Consider the following 19656-nt stretch of genomic DNA (forward strand, 5'->3'; position numbering starts at 1 on the left):
GCGACAGATAGGAGTTATGAGTGACGAACCAGATGGTAATACTTGCTAAGAGCGGTCCCAGGCCCGTCGGTTGGAGAAAAAGAGTGAGTTTAGTTGGTAGGCGGTCAAGTACGTCCTGAGGCATAGTCGTCCGAATCCAGCACACCTGGGACACCTTCCCAGAGGTCTTTTAAAGATTCTCACCTCCCAGAAAAAAGATATTGGGCATAAGACAGATAGCTGGGGAACTTCGGCCGTCACGTCGATGATCTCCACCATAATCCTTGGCTCGGACAGATACTCCTCCACCACATTCATGACCACCACACCTCGTTCCACTGCATCGTATTGAATTTATGCCCAATATCGAACAAGTACGAGTACAATCACGATTGCACCAATCGTGCTTTTCTCTTGGCAAAAATCAAATTGTCTCGAAAATAAACCATCTGCGCTCTCAATCATGTCATCGATGCGTCCTCGCAGTATCTTTTCATTTAGCTTATCGATGCACAAAAGGAGGCAGATGGGGCGATACTTTTCCCTACCTTTAGGAAGTAGTATTAAAAGTGGGTTATGTTTTTCTATTCTGGTGCACCGTCACTTCCAGGTATTTTACGTGTTTCTTGGGTGTTAGACACGCATATGCATATTGTAGTTCCAAACTTTGCTTGTGAACGCCTGCCTACCAAGTCCGGTGCAGACATGGGTGAGGTGGCGCGACTGGGATGGTATGGCAATCCCGGAGCACAGACGGAGAGCGACAGATAGGAGTTATGAGTGACGAACCAGATGGTAATGCTTACTAAGAGCGGTCCCAGGCCCGTCGGTTGGAGAAAAAGAGTGTGTTTAGTTGGTAGGCGGTCAACTACGTCCTGAGGCATAGTCGTCCGAATCCAGCACACCTGGGACACCTTCCCAGAGGTCTTTTAGAGATTCTCACCTCCCAGAAAAAAGACATTCTGCATAAGACAGATAGCTGTGGAACTTCGGCCGTCACGTCGACGATCTCAACCATAATCCTTGGCTCGGACAGATACTCCGCCACCACATTCATGACCACCACACCTCGTTTCACTGCATCGTATTGAATTTTTGCCTAATATCGAACAAGTACGAGTACAATCACGATTGCACCAATCGTGCTTTTCTCTTGGCAAAAACCAAATTGTCTCGGAGATAAACCATCTGAGCTCTCAATCATGTCATCGATGCGTCCTCGCAGTATCTTTTCATTTAGCTTATCGATGCACAAAATGAGGCAGATGGGGCGATACTTTTCCCTACCTTTAGGAAGTAGTACTAATACTTCCAACAGTATATTCATGTGTTTTAGAAGCCACGAAGACTCCGCTTGTCCTGGACCATTCACCGCCTCAGGTGGTATCTGATCCAGTCCAGGGGACCTAAACGTCTTAAGTGAGTCCAATGCCTCAACAAGTTCATTCATAGTTAATCTTACTGCGGCAGCCTGGTGGACCATCACTGGATGTGTTCCGCTGCATGTGTTGGCAACAAAATGGAGGATGTGGCACGGTAGATAAAGATGCCGATCCCGAACATAAGAGATTGGGTAGACTAGGTACACAGGCGACTTGATTATTTCCTAACGCAGTGCTCACAGGACACGGGTGTTTTAGGGTCTACCTCTCTAGGTTCGAAAAGGCTGACACGGATGAATGCTTATAATGCAGTCACTCGGACACTGTGACACATACGTTGTTAGAGTGCAACCTAAATATTTGCCTTAGTGGATGCCAAACAATTCTACATTCTAATATAGATTTGCTTAGTGAACAGCGGTTAATCTGTTGGAACTATTTGTAAAAACAAGAGGGAAATACAATCGTATATACAAGACAATACAAGACAATCTTTTTGACAATGACATTTCTTTGGTGTCCTTTGTACCGAAGAAAAATAAAATAGTGTTAGCAGCTACTTCACTTCATCATGATACAGAGTTTGACCACAAATCAAATAAACCTGAGATTATAGACTTTTATAATCACACAAAAAATGGTGTGGATATAATTGATGAAATGTCTGCGTTATATAATGTGTCTTGTAATAAAAAACGATGGTATCTAACAATTTTTTTTCATCGCTTAATAATGTAGGAATAAATAGATATGTTATCTATTATCAACACAACAAATCAACTGATAAACTAAAATGCAGATTTTTTAAAAAGAACTGACAGCAAAGTGGACACTAAAAGTCCTCTTAACAAGAAATAATGAACAACATCCAGATGTGGAGTGTGTTCCACACAAAAGATAGAAAGTATCACAAGTAATGGGTGAAATGTTACATTTTTCTTTGTCTTGAACATTGTGTATATTTTTGTTCTAAATGTGCAACAAATTGTTAATTATGCCATTTAAACAAAATTTCTTGATTACTTTTTATAAATTTTGTATTTTTTTTTTATTTTGTATCCCCAACACAAATTTTGGTAACAAAAATGTTGGTTAATAAACTAAATTTTAGTGTCTTCTTTGAATCATTGAATTTTTGAGGGAAATTTTTAAAATGATACAAATTTAACAAAGGATATATAACAATATAACTATGATTTAAAATCTTAAGGGGTTACATGTAAAAATAAAATGTTATTTTAACTTTATAAATAAAAAAATGGGATGATAATTACGCAGCACACAGCTACTGTCAGAAAATGTCACCACACAGTTGCCGTTTTAATAGTTTCGGTTTATTGATATATAAAATAAAATTAAATCCAAAAAGTCAATAAAACTCACGTAGATGATTTTCTGACAAAATTTGTTTCTTTTGAATTAAAAAATATTTGAACCAGTCACTGATTTCTAAACGCTAGTTGCATAAAAGTCTCTATTTTCCATGTTTTTCTCATTTTACTGAAAGACAGAACATTTTCCCGGTAGAAAAGTAATCTTTAGAACATTTTTTAAAACGGTCTTTGTGATGGAACTGCCAGGTACTTGTAGTAAATGAGAACTGTGTCTAATTAGTATAATGTTTGCGTAATCGTGCTCAAAAGATGCCAGTTGTAAGAGCTCGACTAAAGAGACTGAGTAAAACTACATTTGCCAACTTGGAGTTTATACGAGAGTTAATGAGGCTATTGTGTTTATAATTTGTTTCTTACTCGGGGCATTTTAAGAAGAGTGGCTGAATTTATCGGAAAATATAACAAACTACACAGTAGATGTAAGCGATGCTTAGAACAGGAATGTAAAAAAATACATAAGTGCAAAGAAGATATAACTTAGATGTTTGCTACATTTTGTTATCAGTAAAATTGTTCTAAGTTAATAAACTTTATTGTAATTAAACCAATCGACAACGGAGGTACAACGGAGCATAAAAGGAATTAACTGTGTCCTTCCATTTTTTTAACCAGCTGAACTAAGAACTTAACACACAGGTTACTCTGTTTTTAAACCTAAAATATTTATACTAACTTAAAAGGTTATAAAAATATTTAGTTTCGTTGAGCCTTTAGCAAACTGATACATAATTTATACAAGATCTAGTAAACTATTACTGGACAATTAAAAATTCTTGGATGTCTTTTGGAATCCAAGTTTTTTAAAACTGAAATGAGGGGGTTTTGTTACTTCACGTATTAAAGCTGAGTTAAGGTATGTTTTTGCTGGGGCGTCTGTTGCGATCGTCGCTGAGCAATGATCGCTAAGCGATGATCGCAAGCGAAGTGTTCCGTTGTCTAGTGAACAAGTGGTTTTTTTGCAGCGATGAGCGTATGTAAAAGAAAATAATTATTGTTAAAATACCTGCTAGCAGAAGACATAGAGGATAAAGAAATGTTAAGTGTTCCAAGATTCTCCTTCAATATTTGAAGTGAAAGACTCAATCACACGACTCAAAAATAGCAAGTCCCCAGGAGTGGATTGTATCCCCGCAGAGCTCATCAAACATGGAGGTAACAGCATTATGCACCAAATTCGCAACATAATAGTCAAAGTCTGGGAAGAAGAACAAATGCCAGAGGAATGGTGTACTGGAATCATATGTCCACTGCACAAAAAGGGAGATTTGTTGGAATGTAAAAATTATAGGGGTATAACTCTTCTGAATACAATGTACAAAATATTCTCCAACACCCTGTACAGCCGTTTAAGTACGTACGTGGAAGAAATCCTTGGTGAGTACCAAAGCGGTTTTAGGCCAGGTAGGTCAACAATTGACCAGATTTTTGTGCTACGTCAAATCTTAGAAAAAACCAATGAATTTAATATTGACACGTTCCATCTCTTTGTGGACTTTAAGTCAGCGTATGATAGCGTCCTAAGAGGTAAATTATACGAAGCCATGAATGAACTTAACATCCCCCATAAATTAATAAGGCTCGTAAAAACAACTATGAGTAAAGTGATCTGCAGAGTGCAAATACAAGGCGATATGTCATAAGCGTTTGAAACATATGCAGGGTTACGGCAGGGAGACGTGCTGGCGTGCCTTCTCTTTAATATAGCGTTAGAAAAGACTATAAGAGATGCCGAGTCACACAATAGGGGAACAATCTTTAATAAATCAACGCAGATTATGGCTTACGCTGACGATCTGGATTTGATCGCACGTACTACACGAGGACTTAAAGAGATGACTTCCACCTTCTTGACAGCCGCACAAAATATGGGCCTTAAAATAAACGAGGAAAAAACCAAAATGTTAGCATCTATTCCAAATAATAGAGATAGAGCTAGAAACGCCGAAGAAAACTTCAGTATAGACCAATATAATTTTGAGGTAGTAAATAAGTTTACATATTTGGGTTCTCTCATAACAAACGATAATGACACATCTGAAGAAGTAAAACGGAGGGTACTGCTAGCAAACAAATGTTATTTTGGACTAAGCAAGCAGCTAAAAAGCAGAAATTTAAGCCAGAAAACCAAACTAATAATATATAGAACACTCATCCTACCAGTGCTGACATATGGGTCAGAAACATGGACCATCTCCAAAACAGACGCAAATCTTCTGCTCGTCTTCGAAAGGAAGATACTAAGAAGAATAATGGGCGCATTCTGTGAGAATGGTATTTGGAGAAGGCGATATAATTTCGAATTGTACGAGAAGTATAAAAAAATAGTAAATGGTAGAGATGTAATATCCTTCATAAAAATAGGTAGGCTTAGATGGGCTGGACAGGTGTCAAGAGCAAATGAAAATTACCCACCCAGACGAACTCTATTATCGGTCCCAGTGGGAAATAGGAGTAGAGGCAGACCACGACTGAGATGGAGGGACGGTGTGGACGAGGACGCAAGGAAAATCGGCGCGGCAAATTGGCAACGGTTGGCGATGAACAGAAACGACTGGCGAAATAGACTGGGGAAGATCAAGGCTCAACTAGAGCTGTAGCACCACTGATGATGATGATGATGAAGTGTTCCAAGATTACAAAAAAAATGAAATATTTAAAAGAAGACAAGGAGAATGATACTTTAAAATTTTGATAAACAAACATTTATTATCAAACCATGTTAAGTTTCTACAGGTCTTCCGTTTGAATAAACTTCAGTTTGATTTTGTGTTAGGTTTAGTAAAACAGGATATTGAAAAGCGTCTACAAACTGTATTCCACATCCAATGTCTCCAGAAGAGAATCTCTTAAATCTCTCAAAATAACATACACAAACCACTATAGTCGCTCAGCGTTTGCGACTGTGTCTGCTCTTGGACCAAACGATCGACGCTAGCGGCTCCAGCGACAGACGCTTTAGTCAAAAGGGCGCCGTAACAGATCAAAAGAGCGGTACACCGCGATCATCGCTCAGCGACGATCGCTCAGCGATGATCGCAACAGACGCCACATTTAGATGTCTTAGTTGTATTATCGTAGAATGCTTTCTGTTTAAAATCTGAGTATTTATGATCTTCATAAAAAAAAGGTTATTGCTACATGTGGGATAAGACAAAAGGACAGAGAGGATCCAATGAAGTAGCTTCCTGTGTTAAAAAATTAATAGAAGAAAAGGCTCTAAAAGGAAAACAAGAAATGTGTTTTTTTTTCTGACAACTGTGGGGGACAACATCTCAATAGAATCTGTCTGTTTGTGAACTTGCATTGCCAAATACACCACAACGTTTTAATTATCAGCTTCCACTATTTTAAAATATTTTTTCTTCTTAATAGCATTTATAAATCGGTAAAATATTCTTCCTTTTTTTATTGCTTTTTTGTTTATTCTTCTTTCTAATAATCTTTTTTTCTCTTCCAATCTCCAATCACCATATACATAATATAAATTTTAATCTCCAACTAATACTCTCTTCATTCTATTTTTTAATCTTCATCTTATATACTTTCTAACTACTGAATCACTGATTACTGACTATCTTGAATACTGCATTATTAAATACTGTACTAATACCCTAATACTCTAATACTTTAATACTGACCATACTGACTGACTGACTATACTGACTGACTGACTGACTGACTGACTGACCTTACTGACTATTTTTAAACCAAATCACATCGTATTTATATCATTTCAATGTTCACGAATATTCTTCAAAGAAAATATCTTCGAATCCTTCTATTTCATAGACACTACAATGTTCGCGAACATTCTACTACGAAAAAAGGTTAAATTCTTTCTATTGACGTCTTATTTTAGAGTTCTAGATAATTCTTTACTCGTCTATCGAAAATTTTATGGAATATAGGCTTTTTAGATCAGAATATAAACTTATATATAAATTAAACATTTTAAATTAATAAATAACACTATTTTAAATTCATAATTATTCACAAAATTTCCCACAACCAAATTTACTTCAGTGTATATTTGGTTGCCTATAAAGAAGGCGTAATCAAATATATTTATAATATCATAATTATTAAAATAACCAAATACATTGCAAAATAAAAAACTTTTTAAACTTATTATTATGCTAATTTCTGAAGAATGCCCTCATATAAATACTTTTTATAATATTCTCTAGTATATCACTTATAAATTATTTGTTTAATCACTATTTAAGTTCATTCTAGATTACCTTCGTTTCTCCTATATTTAATATAATCTCAATATATATATATATATATATATATAAAATATTTAATTAAACAATAATTTTCCAACACCTAATTTTATATGATTAAACTTTTCACAATTAAAGTCGCATCTTCCATATAAATCTTCAGCAAAGTTAAACTTATATTTTTGTTTAGCTCATATGCCTCTTTGTCCTCTTAATATATTCTGTTTCTTTGCAGATGCCGGAGTGGAATATATAATTTCAGCACGTTGTGTCTGGTGTTATCTCGGATATATAAAGTAAGTTATTTGTATTCGGAATAAAGAGAGAAAATTTAAATCGTTATAATTTCAGCGCTGCAAAATACCTTAACAAAATAAACTTTGTTATTTAAGGCCTTTTAGATTTTGTTTTAAGCTAAAAAAACAAATATTTCATGCTTTTGTACTTTTTATATTCTGTAAACTGAAACAGTATTTGATAATTGAGGGGGGTACAGTGGATAAAATATCACATTATAAATTTATGTGTCATTTTTGTCGAAAAATTTAAAAGAATCCTTATTAATAATTAAAAAAAAAATAGTTTACATACTTCCTTTTGTAAAATGAATATTTATGGAACAATAATCAAAATTGATTATTTAAATTTCATTAAAATGTTTTTATTCATTCGTTTTTATTATTATTATTAAAAAGTTCTGTTTTTCTCTCTCTTTTTGAGAAAAACAATTGGAGAACAAAAGACGAAGAGCAGATAAACTGTGCAGGCAGAAAAAGAGAACTTACGAAAACCAACGGATACTAAACATAGAGAGGGAGTTTAAAGAAAACGAAACACGTAGTGCATACCAATTTATCAAACATCTAAGACAGGGACACAAACCGAAAACTAGCCTCTGCAAAAATAAGAAGGGTGAAATCATGAGCGATATGGATGAAATTAAGAGAACCTGGATGACATATTTTAAGGAATTACTAAACAAAGGGACACAAACACCATTACAACAACAGAGGCAGCGGGCACGGTAGTAGGTACAACAACAAGAACTGGGGGAGGATGGAGAAGAAAATGAATTAACTAGACCCCGAACGCTAGAGGAGGTCCAAACGGCAATCCACATACAAAAAAGCCATAAAGCACCGGAAATAGATAAAATACCGGCAGAACTACTCAAGCAAGGAGAAAGGAATTTGACACAACAGATGTACCAGCTAATACGAGAGATATGGATAGAAGAAGAAATTCCCCAACAATGAAGAAAAGTATAATCTGCCCTATTTATAAAAAAGGAGACAATCTATTGTGTAAGAATTACAGAGGCATCACTTTACTTTGTTCGGGATACAAAATACTCACAAACATCATTAATCGAAGACAACCTCTCACGGAAAAAATCATCCGGGAATATCCAGCAGGGCTTAGGCAAAATAGATCTACCATTGACCAACTATTTACAGTTAAGCAAATACTAGCCAAAGCATGGAAATATGACATGGACGTTTACAATCTCTTTGTAGATTTTAAACAAACCTATGATTCAATAGATAGAACAATTCTACCTAATATATTGGAAGAATTTGGCATACCATCAAAATTAATACGACTACTGCAAATGAAAATGACAGAAACAGAAGCACAGGTATGTATTCAGGGACAGATTACTAATGCGTTTACGATACGCAAGGACTGAAACAAGGTGACGGACTGGCCCCAACGCTCTTTAACCTTGTTCTTGAATATGTAATTAGATGATTGACAGTGAGCGGAAATAACATATTTACAAACAAATCTACCCAATTAGCAGCATACGCAGATGATATAAACATAATGAGCAGAACAATGAATGCAGCGGAAGAAACCTACGTTGAGTTGAAACGGAATACAGAAGCAGTAGGGCTAGCAATAAATACAAATAAAACAAAACTACTCATACAAACCAGATCAAATAGATCGGCGCAACAACAATTTATTGACGATATAGAACATGTGAATAGATTAACGTACCAAGGAATGGATCTGGTCGCAAGCAATGAAGAAGAACCGGAAAAAATAGAAGGCTTATGCTGGCAAATAAAGCCTATTTGGCGATGGGCCACATATTCAAATCGCGAGACGTACACCGGAAAACAAAACTCCGGGTCTATAAAACAATAATCAGGCCCATAATAAGTTATGATTGTGAAACATGGGTGGTGACACAGAAATCTGCCAATGCATTAGATGTGTTTGAAAGAAAAATATTACGTAGGATACTGGGCCCAATAAGTGCAAACAACAACTGGCGAATTAGGTATAATAGAGAAATATACGAGCAATATAGCGAACCAACTCTAGCACAATACACCAAACTGCAGATATTACGGTGGACAGGGCACGTGGTCCGCATGCATGAGAATAGAATCCCCAGAAAATTACTAAATGCAAGAATGCAGGGGAAAAGACCTGTTGGAAGACCTAAAAAGAGATGGGAAGACGAAGTCAATGAGGATGCCAGGAACTGCCTGGGAACGCGGTGATGAAAAAGAACAGCGATAAATCGAAATGATTGGAGAAGCCTGTTGAAGGAGGCCAAGGCCCGATTTGGGCTGTAGTGCCATTGATCTTAAAGCTATGCAATATTTGGTATAACTTGTGTCTAATAATTGAATCGTAGTCATATTTAAAATTTATGAATATGTTGTGGACGTCACAGGAGACAAGGCGGACCTAGAAAATTATAAACCAATCAGCTTATTGAACCACATCTATAAAATGTTTACCCGAATAATTACGACAAGACTAGAAAACAATTTGGATTTCTACCAGCCCCGAGAACAAGTTGGCTTCCGCTCAAAATTCGGAACAAACGATCACCTACAAACTGTAAAAACCTTTTTTTTTTAAATCTTTGAATTTGTTAAATTCATTGAAAAAGAAATCTAGTCCAACTAAAAATCGTGATTTCAAACCAAACATACGTGGAGCGAATGCTGTTGTAAGTGCTATAGATTTTATGCAAAAGCTTAATATTCCTACAACCCTTAAAAATATGAAGACTTGTATTCAGCATAGGTGCCGTTAACCAACGGATAGTATCATTTTATCACTAAAAAAAATATTTAGACAGGGGTTTAGAACAAGGACTTCTTCGAAAATCTGGTAAAACTTACAAACTTGACAACTTTGACCTACAGACACGTCGAAAATTTCTTTCAGAAAGCAAAAAAACGACCAAGTACAACAAAATCAATTCCAGAATAAGTGTGTATGTAACTAAAGTATCCCAAGAAATTTCTAAATCTGTAATTATTTAAGTAAAAACCTTAATAGAAAAATCGATAGAATATAACAGATCACTGGTACTTATCTTCGTAGACTTATACAAAGCCTTCGATACCATGGAATTAGACAGTATTATAACTGCTCTGAACATTAGTAGAATAGACCACCGGCTTACAAAGTTAGTACAAACATTGTACCAAAACATCACAATGCTTGTAAAACTACATGATACCACTAGAGAAATTCATATAAAGAAGATTCATATAGATACCGAAGATCTGCGTGAAGTACAACAAATGGTACAAAAAAACGTATCGTTAACACTAGGTCTAAAAATGAACATCGGTAAGACCAAATTCATGACAAATTTGGTTCCCAGCGAACAGTTAACCATCCAAAATCAAGTGGTAGAATTGACAGAAAAGTACATATATCTTGGTCATGAAATCAGAATAAGCAAGGATAATCAAACCTGTGAATTTCAACGACGAATAACATTTGCTTGGACGGCATATGGTTCACTAAGAGACATCTTTAAGAGCAACATCCCGATAGCTATGAAACGGAAGACATTTGACCAATGCGTTCTTCCCATTATGACATACGGAGCAGAAACTTTTACTCTTACAAAAACAAAAGCACTAAAAATGCGAGTGGCACAAAGTTGCATGAAAGATTGATTCTCGGCGTAACAAAAAAAAGACAAAATAAGGAACAAAGACCTAAGGAAAAGAACAGGTATCACTGATGTCGTCAAACGTTCAGCCAAGCTGAAATGGAACTGGGCAGGTCATATAGCGAGACCAAAAGACTCAAGATGGACCAGAAACTAATCGACTGGCGCCCAAGAGAAGACAAACGCAGCAGAGGACGACCACCAATATGCTGGATGGACAACATTAAATGAATATCCAGGAAATGACAGAACCGTGAACAGTGGCAAAAAATGGGAGAGACCTATGTCCAGCAGTGGACAGAAGAGGTTTCATGATCATGATAATGATGTTACAGGAACTAACCACTTGTAATATCTATGACTCAATAGAATAGAAAAAAATATTTTTCTGCGTCAAAGATAATGCAGCATAGCAAAATGCTTGTAAATTGACTTGACACAATGTTTATGACAACCAAAATTTTGGTGTTCGAAAGTTTTATGAGTATTTACAGTATCTTTGTGAATAATTCCTTCAAAATGATCAAGGCCTTTACAACGTTTTTCATTGTAGAAATAAAATATAATATCAAAAGATTAAACAAATGTGTAAAATTTATAATCAAATATAATGAAAACAATACTCTCTGATATACCATACCATCCAACTAACTTCTCTCCTTAAAAAAATGTTTTTGAAATCAATCGAATTGGGTGAATATACAACATTAAAGTTACGGCATGGGTAACATTCCATAAAACTGTTCCGTTTTATGTTCATATCGATTCGACGACATCCCATTGAATATCTTCACCTAACAAATATAATTTGAAAGGTTTGCTCAGTAAAAGAGCCATTTTATCGTTTATTTTATTAGTAGTTTCCTGGAAAAGGGGGAATAAAAGCTGATAGAAATACTTTTAGGGAAACACTGAGGACTTTATTTTGTTAAATGAATAAGAAATAGGAATTTGAATAAGAGTGTATACTTGAAAAAATATTTTGTATTTTTATATACAGGGTGTCCCGGAGCTAAAGGGAAAAAATTCGGTAGAATGAGGCCATTATTTGCAAAATTTGCTCTTTGCTTGATAGTCACTTTTTGGGAAATCGGAAAAAAAGATTAACGACTAAGTAGTGTTAGGCTTACAATGTAAAGAATTCTATTAATGTTGCTTAGAGTTTTTAGCAAAAGAAATTAGAAGTTTCTAGCCTAAAATATTTTCAGGCTGTAAAAATATATATTTTTAGAAAAAATAATGTTTACTGCTAACAACCAGTTTTGCAAATAAATATATAAAATAATAGCTTTGTTTGGTCTGAGTGTGTTAATGCAAAGATGTTTGGATGTAAACCAAGACCTCCACGTAGGTTTCATAGATTTTGAGAAGGCCTTCGATAAAGTCAGACACCAAAAGCTGTATGAAATCCTAAGAAGCAAAAACATCGACCGTCGCTACATTAACATCATATCCAGGTTGTACTGGGGACAAACAGCAAAAATCAAAGTTGATAATGAGTTAACCGAAGAAATTGAGATTCGTCGAGGTGTGCGTCAGGGTTGTGTGCTTTCTCCACTATTATTCAATATATATAGCGAAAAAATATGTCAAGAAGCGCTCCTAGAGCAAAACATTGGTATGAACATTAACGGAGAGTTAATTAACAATATACGATACGCTAACGACACGCTAATAGTAACAGATAACCTAGCAAATTTACAGTTTTTGATGGAAAACATAAACACCCATACCAAAAAATATGGTCTAAAACTGAACATCAAAAAGACTAAATTCATGATTGTAACAAAGAAGCTATACATCAATGTGAATTTAACCATAAATAATCAGCCAGTTGAAAGAGTTACGTCTACAAATATTTAGGGGTTTGCTTCACTGATACTAATGACCCGACAAGAGAAATCAAGAGGCGAATAGAGATAGCGAGAGACAATCGTTTGTCAAAATGAAAAAGTTCCTATGCAGCCGGGACATAAATATAAACTTAAGAACGAGAATGTTAAGGTGCTATGTTTTCTCCGTTCTGCTGTACGGCATGGAAGCCTGGACACTAAAAAAGAAAACATAAAAAACATTGAGGCATTCGAGATGTGGTGTTACAGGAGAATGTGGAAAATATCATGGACAGAAAGAGTAACAAATCAAGATGTTCTGTTGAAAATGGGGAAGGAATGCGAAGACATAAAAACCATACAAACGAAAAAACTGGAATATCTAGGCCACATAATGAAAGGAGAAAAGTACTCTTTGCTTAGACTCATAATCCAAGGAAAAATCTCGGGAAAAAAAATGTGGGACGTAGGAGGATTTCCTGGTTGCGAAATTTAAGGGAGTGGTATGGGTGCAGTTCATTACAGTTGTTCAGAGCTGCAGCCAACAAAGTAAGGATTGCTGTGATGGTAGTCAACCTCCGATAGGAGACGGTACTGCAAGAAGAAGAATATAAAATAATAACACACCGTATATAGTTCAATTAAAAACATTTATTCATGAAAATAAAAGATTTTTAGTCATATAAAGAAAATGTTAAAAAAATTTAAAAGTAGTCTTAATCAGCCATGCTCAAACAAAAAACAGTCATTTTCTTCATTTTGGCAATTTTATAAACCATCAATGGTTTCTTCTGGCGAGGTAGAATCTGTCTTTAAGTGTTATTTGTAAAAAGTTAGTTCAGGAAGGCTTCTCAAATTTTCTCCATAGTATTTGAAAAGTAGACTATTAATATTCCCTTAATCCCCCTTTAATTCTTTTTTCAGTGGTAATTTCTTTGGAGCCATTCAAGAAAGAGAAAATTTTTTCTTACAAACGCTTTTAGCTCTTCCAAACGTCATTTCAGTAATTAGGTTCACCTTGGACTAGAACATTGTTGACTTTTTTGCAACAAATAAACCGCTTTGCCTTATTAAATTCAAAGTACCATGAACTAGGCAGCTTAATAACTCGTTTTGTTTGTATCTTCCAATCAAACACATCCCAATCCATACCGATTTTCCCTACAGTGGAATACTTTCCGATTAAATCATAGTAGCCACTAATTTCCACGATACCAGGCATTTTTTTAATGTCTTTTCTATAAGGCCAAAAATATAATTAGGCGGAATAAAGGAATGACCGACGATCGGAAAAATTAACTTAATTTGTTTAATATGATTCGGCGATTCTTCTAGACGCCAATAAGCCAACATTGCCATCATATTTAAATTTTTGTCTTATGTCTGAAGAAAGTACTGTTTCTCTGTTGACATCAAAATCAAAATTCTTTAGAGCATGTTGCAAAGCTATTGTATTAGAATCTTTTCAGCAGTCAATTTCTGTCCACACGTAAGAAAAGAAATTTGAAATTTGTTGGTCTTAGTTTATTGGTAGAAGTTTCAGCAACAACTGTAAAATTATTATAGTTTATTTGCTGGCTAAAATATGCTGCTTGATCAGGCAGTCTAGGCAGTGCTAAGTTTTTTTGGCAGTTTTTTTGGCAGAAAAGTAAGTTGTGTTGGGTTTTGGATTTTTAAGGATTTTGAAAAAAGCCTTTGCCTTTACGCCTACGATGCTTAGTGGCTAATTTTTGCCGAGCAGCTACAGAAATTGCTACTTTCAACTGCTTCTTTGTTTTCAAGCAAGTGGAGCAACAATCAGTCAGCGGAGTTCCAAAAGCGATATTGTAGTTAAAATTCACATACTTTCGAAAATAACTAAGTTCACATGCACAGGCATCACTTTTTAGGCCGACTCTATTACCACCTTTACGTTTCCTGGATAGCTCTCCAGTGATAACAAAATTTCTTACAATTCTTTCTATGCGGTCCGTGCTTAAATTTGTGATTCCTAGAAACGACTTGGCATATACTCGGATCATCTTACCCTCACTTAAACTTTCATGGTATTTTATCGACACTGCAGCATGATTAGATTCCCCCCTTTACTTTTATCTTTTGACTGATAAAGGTAGGCATGCAAATCTATCACTTGCTTCATCGTGTGTGTGGTACGGCAATCCGGGTCGTCTGTTATGACCACAAGTTCGAAAGACCGGCAGTTAACAATAAAACTCTTCTAATAAACTTTTTTCTAACTCTACCCAACGTTAAATCGCGAAAAACAAGTGAAACTGCATAAAAAATCAAAAGAAGCCTAAATGCCGCAGAAGTCTAAAATAATAAATTTTAATATGAAGAACCTACCAAGCAAGATTATACACTTTCCTTTTATGTGTTTCTGACTGAAGAACTTTTTTGCATCCTTTTCCCTGTGGACTAGGTTTAACAAAACAACCATTTTCACTTACTAACTCCATAAAAAATAAGAAAAAAACTCTTCCTAATTCGCCAATACAACTGTTTAATCGGTTGAATAATAATAAACTATTAAAATTTTGTTTCTTCATTACAGCTGTTGTAGTAGCGTGTTCGTCACGTGAACCAACCAGCAAATTTCACTGGTGGTAGAGCAAACAGCGAGTTTTGCAGGTAAACATTCAACGTAAAGGGCGAGTTCTGCAAATAACTGTAATTTTCTCGATAGCATTTGTATGCTAAAGAACGAGTTTTGGGAAATTCTGATTTTATCATTCGATTCCTATTTCCAATTGAAATAAACTTATCAAAAAAATAATTTTCGGAACTTTTGTCTATTAGCGAGTTTTGCTAATAATGGCGTCATTTATTATTATCATTATCAAACTCTTCTCATTACGCCAGGGCATTTAGAAAATTCTATTTTAAAATGAACTGGACTAATCCTCTTTACTGTTTGTAACTTGTATGTTTTGTTGCTTGCAAAATTTTCTAGTCCTTGATATTCGTTGCTTTTATATCTTTCTACACCATCCAGCTATCTTCTAATATTTGTTCTGCACCTATGCTATAGTGATGTCTAGTTAAATGTCCTTCTCAGCATATCTGTACTTGGTCATCTTAGTATGTATTCAATACATTCTAAGCGGAGGGACTTTATGTTTCTAACTAGGTTTTATCTTTAAATTCTTCTTTAATTTCGGCACTTCTTTGCATTTCTCTTGTTTCCTTATTCCATTGAGGCTTTCCTTTCCAGAATATTATGGTGTTATATAGGTGTACTAAAAGAGACTTTTAAAGGAATCTCACAAGAATATCTTAATTAAGACAAATAAGAAATAACGATATTAGAAGAGAAATGGGAGTACAAAGGAATATATTAATAGACATAGAAAAAAAGCAACTTTTTTCTATGTTTAACTGTAAGAAATTTTCGTAAAACAGATTTCCAAAATAGAAAGTAGTGGCAATCAGAAACGAAAAGGCGTATTAACTTATGAAAATCCTATTACTATATATGTAATTTGTAAGTAAAAATGTGTATGTAAAATAAACAAGGAAAATAAATTTCGTGTAGTTGACTGTATACCATAAATATTAAAAATTTTATTATCAAAAATTCTTAATAAAACTATTCCTTCATCAGTGTTTATCTCGGTTTACATGTTTGAAGTCACTAAATATCTGGGTAAAAACCTTTTAAATATAGTTAAATTAATTTTGATTTACATTGTTGCTGGTAATATTCTAGGATGTTGAAGTTAGAGACGAAATTTACTTCATGGCAACAATGTTTCAACTTTGACAAAGTGTTTCATTTTCAACACTGGAAATCGAAACTTCTAATCAACTTATTCTTAAGTAAAATTGTGGCTTATTCCAAATAAAAATAGTAAATTGCATTAAGATGCCATTAGAGAATAGATTCAGAACAATAAAAAGGCTTGAAAGAGGACGAGTCCAAAGGAAGTGGAAAAAATAATAAACCTATGAACTCTTACAGCATGTTAAGCTAATCTATAAATAACCTTAAGAGAGAAAAGGCAGCTGGATACGATACAATAAAAGCGGAAATACTGAAATATATAGATTAAAAATCAAATGAATCGTTTGAAAACTGTGAAACAAGACATGGAAAGAGAGTAAGATACCAAAAGCCGGACCTGGGATTATCTTACCAATTTTTAAAAAGTGCAACAGACGAGAGTATAGTAATTATAGAGATACAACTCTCATGAGTACACCTTCTAAAGTATACGAAAAAGTAAAGGAAAAACTTCGGAAGTTACAAAGTGAATCTAGGTAAGGAAGAAGCGTTCACGATAACATTTTCATCCTAAAGCAGCTAATACAGGATAGACCTTTAGATCTGCATTCCTCTGTATTCAGCCCTTACGTCTGATGAGGCAATGGCGAGCTGAAATGACGTCATAACGCGTTGTTGTTTACCAATTCAATCGCAGAGACTGACAAATCATGCTGCTAAAAGTATATATAAATTATAAAAGTATATACATTAGAGTACAATAAAATTAGAAACAATCTGCCAAAATAGCTGTAGTAATGATATTATCATAAATTTTGTTAAAGTTTTGTGTTTTATTGTTTTATGTAATCTAGACTTCGGCAAATATGCATATTGCATATTTTGCATATTGTGCATATTTTATGCAAATATTTTATATTTTGGCATATTTGTATAAAAGTTTGCATAAAGTGCATAAAAGTTCAGATTTTTATACTGTATTTGAAAATTTTTAAACATACCAATTTATTTCAATTCTTGTATAAAATTTTGTAGTCATTTTAATCAAGAAATGATCTAAGTACGTAATCTCTACAGGTACAAAACATTTACAATTTCAAAGAAGATCAATTTAAGTAGCCCTCAACATTCTTAGAAAGTCTCGGTCACTGAGGCATTCAGTTATTGGATAATCGCTAAGGGTTCGCTCATTTGCATTTTATGATCTAATCCCCAAATCTATCTACAATTTATTGTATCTTAACAGCAGGTAAACGGCTAATAGTTTTGTTCCTAATTTAGGGATTTTCCAAAATCTCCCAGTTTATTGAATTAGGTACCTAAACATTTCTAATTTGATGCTCAGATTTGTAAATCATTTTTGTTTTGATATTCAAAGCGTAAACACTCGTTGTGCGTAACAAAAAGGAAGATTGTGATTTTATAATGCCTAAAACAACCAGTGCTTCAACTTGGATTAAACCTTATAAAGAGCTGTCTATGGATATGGGAAAAATCTACTGTTCAGTCTGTGGCAAAATTGTAAGTATCTAATATTTTCTATTAAATATCTAATATTTCATACATACAGGGTGTTTCCAAATGACACTTACAACGTTTGACTGTAGATACTTCTCGAAAAATTGAACAAAACGATATAGTTAATGAGGGGTCAAACTTATTTACTTTTCGAGATACAGGGTGTTAAAATTAAAAAAAATTAAATTCTTTTAGTTAATAACAACAATAACTTTAAAACCAATAAACGTATTTACTTGAAATTTAGTACTCGTAGGTTGTTTTTAAATGAAAAATAGCTTCCTTTAGTGAGAAAAAATTGTCCATGGTACAAAACAAAAAAAAACTTTTGTTGAATTTTAAAATAAGTTATATGATGTACTAATGGTTAGTAACAAAAACTAATTTGTGGATTAATACTGCATTTAAAACACTTAGCGAGAGTTTTTTTTTCCAAACCAGTTATTTGATTAACCAAAAACACCTCGTATATTTTTATATTTTAAAGGTTGGGTTAAAATAAAGGTTTTTATTTTTATTTATAGATAGCATGTGAGAAGAAATTTCAGATAGACCAACATGTGAGAACTGCTTCAAACATTGCAAAAAAAGGAAAAATAGGAGGAAAACATCAAACTTCAATGGCTAAATGTTTCCAATCTACTTCAAAAAAATTAGATGAGCAAGAAACTTTTAATGAAGACTTGTGTCGCGCATTAGTGTCTGCAAACATACCGCTTTCAAAATTAGCAAATGTAAATTTTAGTTCGTTTCTAAAAAAATATTGCAAACTGAATGTTCCAAGTGATCGGTCTCTAAGAAGAAATAATGTGAACGGGCTATACTCGTCGGTGTTAATTAATATTAAGGAAGAAATTGCAGATAATTATTTTTACATATCTGTAGACGAAACCACTGATTCCTCAGGAAAGTATATTGCTCATTTATTGATTGGTGTTCTTTAAAGAAGATACCTTACCAAAATCTCATCTTATTTCATGCCAGCAACTTGAGAAAACAAATGCTTTAACAATTTCGCGTTTTATACAAGAAACATTAGCAACTTTTTTTCTTCCGACAACTATTCCTTCTAATAAATTACTGCTTATTTTATCGGATGCTGCTCCTTATATGGTGAAAGCAGGACAAAATTTAAAAATATTTTTCCCAGATTTAATAGATGTTACTTGTGTAGCGCATGGATTAAACAGAGTTGCAGAGGAAATACGAAAAAAGTTTCCTCTTGTAAATACCATGATATCCAGTGTCAAAAAAGTATTTCTTAAATCTCCTATAAGAATTCAACTTTATAAAGAAATGCTACCTAACATTCCTCTTCCACCACAACCTATTTTAACGCGATGGGGAACATGGTTAGAAGCAGCTAATTTTTATGCAGATCATTTTGTTAAAATAAAGAACATAATTGATACGTTAACAGATGAAAGTTCCCAATCTCTTTTGGATTCTAAACAAACTTTTCAGAGTAACTTGCTTCAACAAGAACTTTCATTTATAAAATCAAATTTTAGTTTTGTTCAAAAAACAATTACTCAGTTAGAATCACCAAAACTGTCATTGTTCGAAAGTAGAGCATTAATAAAAGAATTTGCGTCATGTTGTCGGAACGTTAGAGGTAATATTGGAAAAGATATTTTAAAAAAATTTGAAGCTACTATGGAAAA

The 19656-nt window shown here is 34.1% G+C and overlaps 1 protein-coding gene across 2 annotated transcripts in view; it reads left to right on the plus strand.

Annotated features, from left to right (window-relative positions):
- The window catches only part of LOC140451432 (somatostatin receptor type 2-like), a 1059667-nt gene that overhangs the window by 319052 nt on the left and 720959 nt on the right, over positions 1–19656 (plus strand). For both annotated transcript variants that reach the window (XM_072545226.1, XM_072545227.1), the window contains exon 2: positions 7217–7277. The gene's annotated coding sequence lies outside the window, so the exon portion shown is untranslated. The remainder of the gene's footprint in view (positions 1–7216; positions 7278–19656) is intronic.

This window comes from Diabrotica undecimpunctata, chromosome 9 (assembly GCF_040954645.1).
Source record: "Diabrotica undecimpunctata isolate CICGRU chromosome 9, icDiaUnde3, whole genome shotgun sequence".
NCBI classification, from domain to species: Eukaryota; Metazoa; Arthropoda; class Insecta; order Coleoptera; family Chrysomelidae; genus Diabrotica; species Diabrotica undecimpunctata.